Raw genomic sequence first — 5,488 nt, forward strand, 5'->3', positions numbered from 1 at the left:
CTCAGCAGCGGTTGTAACACCTACTGCTCGGTGGACCCCGAGCGGCGAGCGCACTTTATTATTATTTTTATTTAGTGCGTTCCGCCATTCCTAACATTATACTAGCGCCAGGGTCTGGCTAGTGATGGCAGATCAGCAGCAACTCCTTTAGTGCATTCGCCAGCTAGAGGGCCGGTTGGCTACTGTCATGGTTTGAACAGGGTTCTTGCCCTGCTCTCACAGGGTTAAGTGTTTGTGGCCTATTTCTGGATCTGGGAGGGGTATTTATACTCACTCTTTACCAGGGTTCTCTGTCAGCTATACTGTTGTTCTGGTGTGTCTGACCCCTGGTGTGCGTGTATTCTGCGTTGCTTGTTTGCTTCCCATGTATGACTCAGTCCGTTCCCTCACTCTGCACTCCGTCTCTCGTTTTGGTACTATTGTCTTTTCTGGTTCTGACCTCCTGACTTGGCTATCGTTACTCTGTTACAGTTTGTCCCTATTGTTCCGTCTATGGCCCGTTCTGGTTTTCTGATCTATTGCTACGTCCTGACTATCCATTCTGTCTAACCCTTTGGTACTGTATTGCTATCTCGTGCTTTTACCCGGCTTGATCTGGTTTCTGTCTGTCTATGCCCCTTGGTAACATTGTCCAGTAGTTACCTTTCTAGGAGTTTTCCTGCAGCTCCTAGCTCTGTGGAGCTTAGACCACGCCCCCAGCAGTCACGTGCTTCAGGTCCTGATACTCTGAAGCACACATCGTCACCGCTACTGCCCTGCTCCACAGGTATTTTTGAGCACTGTTTTTTTGGCTCAGTGAGCAAGTGCAATGCGGTGAACCTGACAGCTACTCTTGAGAGTGTTATCGCAGCGGCGAAGTCTTCGGAGGCTGCTGTACAGGCGATCGCAGAGGCGGTTTCTCGTATGTCCACGTCCTCCCACGCGCCGACAGTTACCCGCCTCCCGTTGCCCGATAAATTTGCAGGCGATGGCGCCTCCTGTAGGGGTTTCGTCAGCCAGTGCTCTATCGAGCTGGAGTTACTGGCTGCGCGATTCCCTACGGAGAAGGTCAAGGTGGGGTTTGTTTCCCTTCTGTCGGGCAAGGCGTTGGAGTGGGCTACGCCACTATGGGAGCGTGGTGACCCAGAGGTTCGGACTGCTGCTCAGTTTTTAACAGCTATTAAGCAGGTCTCCCTGGGACCACGGGTCACGCACGACACCTCTCTACAGCTACTGGCTTTGACTCAGGGATCCCTCTCGGTTAGTCAGTATGTCATTCGTTTTCGGACACTGGCTTCGGAGCTGGAGTGGTCTGAAAAAGCCCTCATCCCTGTGTTTTGGAGAGGTTTAGCTGAGCATGTTAAGGATGCTCTTTCTACCAGAGAGGTTCCTGCAAGTCTGGAGGAGCTGAATGCCATTGCCACCCATATTGATCTCCGTTTTTCGGAGCACGGGCTGGAGCGTGCTCAATCCAGACGGAAGGTTACTCCAGCTCCCAACCTCTTTGAACCTCTGGAATAACCCGAGCCAGAGTGTTCACTCCTAGAGCCCATGGAGGGGTCTCGCGTCAGTCTCGAGGCGCGTCCGGCACTAAGCTCCACTTGCGGCTGCCACTGTCAGCACTCTGTTTACCAGGATAACGGGGCCCAGCAATGGCCAAACTCTGCCACCAGGCTAGACCTTTGTCCCCCCCTCGCCTTCGGCCGAAGGTTTTCGCGTGGGCGCACACGTCGAGGGCAGGTGGTCACTGTGGCTACATGCAGACCACAAAACTCCTGGCAGGGTCGTATTGGTGGCTGCACAGGGATCGGGACATTAAAAATATATTCAGGCATGCACCTTGTGTGCTCAGGTAAGCTTCCTTAAACAGAGAGTAGAGACGTCTGCCGACACACCGGTTTTCCATGTCACCTACCGGGACACCAGACTAGCCTTTGGACGAGTCTGAGGCCTATGCCTCTGATGGGCACAGGGTGGTGGATTGGAAGGCTCAGAGAGGACGGGGCCCTAGGAAGGGGGGTAATGTTAGGCGTCAGGTTTCTGCGTCTGCTCTGCAGGAATCCAGAGCCTCACATTCTGCGGTCTCCTGCTGTCTTTCTACTGCAGAGGAGATTACTTTGCAGCAGACTGCTCCAGAGACTAAATCCCTCTGTGCTCCTACTGGGCATGCTCACGAGACGATCTCCCATTGGAGATCGGGAGTCATGTGTGCAGGTCCTGTTCCAGATCTCACTGGTCCATCTCGGAGATCTGGAAGGTCCCGCACGGCTATAAAAAGTGTGCATGGCCGTTCCGCCATGCGCTAGTATTGACTATACTGCTATGTGTGAATGGTGACGGATGTATGATTCTGGTGACTGACTTATTATGAAACCCCTTCCCTTTTATATTACGCATGTGGTTAGGGAATTAGTTCAGTAGTCTGCACCAGTCTGTGGCAAGCCTTAGGCCACTGTGCACACCGCACCTCTGCGCTAGCGTCCAACATAGCGCCTGCTTTGTAGCTGTGTCGTCCAGCGGCAGTGTCCTGTGCTGCGCTGCAGTTGCAGCCCTTCTTGGCGTTCGCAGTAGCAATGCCGCACACACGGTAGGTCTAGACGGAGGAAGCCCCTCTGTCTTAGTTCCTGCTCCTGTGACCTTATACTGTGTGTGCATTTACCTGAGGCCTGTGACTCTAACAGGCTCAGCCTTTTGTATGCTTTTGTTGCGGCGCCTCTGTGTGTGAACAGAGCCCGCTCTGCGCACTTCAGGTGAAGTTGAACCCTTGCGCATTATATCGCCATATTGGTCGTCTGCCATTACTCAGCAGCGGTTGTAACACCTACTGCACGGTGGACCCCGAGCGGCAAAAGCACTTTATTATTATTTTTATTTAGTGCGTTCCGCCATTCCTAACAACAGAGCTCCTGTGTATAATGTCACTTATGGTAATATTAGTATTGTGTTTTTAATTAATGATCAGTATTGTAGCATTTGGTCACTATGTGATGGTAATATGAGATCAGGTCATGGTGTGGCGCCATTTGTTCCTTGTATGTGGTATTATTTGGTCACTATGTGGTGGTGAAATGTGATCTGGTCATAGTGTGGTGGCATTTGTTCCTTGCATGTGGTATTATTGGTCATTTTAAAAATTGAAAAATAATAAAAAATATGCCAAAAAAGAATATTGAATATTTTAACATATTTTTAAGTTTAACCAAAAACTAATTTGGGGAAAAAATGAAATTCTCATAATTGTACTTAAGTAATGACAGAAACATCTGACTAAAAGATCTAAAAACATTGAAGCAGCAAACTTTGTCAGTCTCAAAACGTTTAGCTACAACTGTATGCTGCTCAACATGAAAATTACAACTAGCTGGTATTATTTCTGGGCCCAACAAAATAACTAGTTCCTTCACAACACACCCCTCCCCCCCCACACACTTTTTTTTTTCCCCTTGTATGTCCATGTCCACTGTCTTTAATCTCTTACCTGCTTTCTGTCAATGTTGTTGGTCAAGGTGGGTTAAATTGGTTATAAATTGATTATATGTGTAAGCTTTTAGGGTTAAGTTCTTCTGAGTTGTAAGTGACCCTTGAGGTTTTGCAATACAGTGGAATAGAAATTAGGTCAAGGGGCCTTGAAATTATTCTTGTTTGTCATATACATACATGTATGTCTGTCATTGTTCTGCCTTACTAATTTGTTGTGAATGTTTGATTTTTGTTATTGTGTATGATATCTAAATATAAACTCTAATAAAAATTACAGTTTAAAAAAAAAAATTACAACTTACAAAAAGAGTAAACATGAGCACACTAATATCGTGTCTCCACCACCACATATAGCTCAGGAACTCCTGCAAGCCAAATTGGTTAATGCAGACAATATACGGTAATCGAAACAGTGAAAAAAGATGAAAACCCCTTTGAAATAACTTGCTTTATTTGAAATCCATTAAATTATCATCATGATAGGACAGAAAAGTGAAATGTTTACACGTTTAGACCCTGCGTTCTTAATCATATACAACATATTCCATCAGATCATTTATAAAACCATTTACCACTCCCCCATCTATGGCTTAATCGCAAACCTATGGTATGTGAAAAAAAGATCTGGTACACATTCAAAATACAAAGTAATAATACTTTTCAATAAATATATATTTAATTGTTATGAAAGTTGAAACCCTGAGGCGGTGTTGTATTAGGCTATGTGTACACGTATGCAGAAAATTTCTGCATAAAAACAGGACTCCTTCCCAGAAAATGCACGTTTTTGCAGAGATTTTTGCGCGTTTTTGCCACGATTTTTCCGCGCGTCCCCAGACACATAGAAAATAGCCAGAAATGCGTAATTTACCGCGAAATTAATGAGCATGCTGTGTTTTTTTTACCGCGAAGCATTTTTTTTGCGGTAAGAAACGCATCAATATGCACAAAAGGTGCAAAATGCATTAAAATGAATGGGAAGCTTCTTTTAAGCGTTTTGTGAGCTGATTTTTTGGTAAATCCATGGGAAAAACGCAAAAAAAAACCGCTGTGTGTGAACACAGCCTTAAATTTCATAATCCGCAATGCTTTGTCTCTAAAACTTTTTTCCAGTCTCCTCCCGATTAGGGTTGTTAACCCTAACTAAGTAAAAAAAAGGTAAATGAATTCAAACTACTTGCATGTTTTTTCTTAAAAATGTTTTTTAGCCCCAGAAGTATTTATTAATTATTTCTTATTTTTATTGGCAATATGCGGCGCAATTTTATTTTTCCGTTTTCTTATAGTGCAGCCAATGTGCATACCATTGAGTACACACAATATGTGAGATATCACAACTGAAATTTAATTATTCTGGAATTCTTTTGAATCCCTGTTTTTTTAATTGTATTAGTTTTAATAGTGTATCTGCATGATTTGCGTTTAGTTCCTCCAAATTTGAAAAATCCCATGTTTTTCTATGATGAAATCATTTTCATGTAGTATAGGTGATTAAATATCCCTCAGAGATCTCCCCTTCTTGGCAACAAACCCACCGCCCTGTTTAAGGATTTCTCCTAAAATGTCATCTTGATTCAAAGTGAGTAAAAATATTTTACATTTATGTGGCTAATGGAATTGAATTGTTTACTGTAAAACAAAGTAAAAGTCAAACAACTGAGGACACAATTTTTTACTTCTAGCTGGTTGATATTTTTTAATTAAAAATTATTCTCTAGATGTCTCACTAATTTTTCTCTCTGCATTTTTTTTAATTTTGTATCATTTTTCACATTACCCATGTTTGATGACAACACATTTTTGGCAAAAAGTATTGATTTAGAGCAAATTCTTTTAGCTCAAACCATCTCCCCACATCTTGGATAACAACTATTCACTCCCAATATAATATTGCCGAAACATGGTTTTCTATAAATAGTAGTATGAACTTTGTGCTGTTTCACATCTCATATTAATAGGAAATCTAAGAAGGGAATAGGCTAGAAAGGGTGGAATTAGTGAATTTGTGGTTAGACCGATTACCATTTAT

Source organism: Dendrobates tinctorius, unplaced genomic scaffold (assembly GCF_039654945.1).
Source record: "Dendrobates tinctorius isolate UK_male_01 unplaced genomic scaffold, ASM3965494v1 ptg000035l, whole genome shotgun sequence".
NCBI classification, from domain to species: Eukaryota; Metazoa; Chordata; class Amphibia; order Anura; family Dendrobatidae; genus Dendrobates; species Dendrobates tinctorius.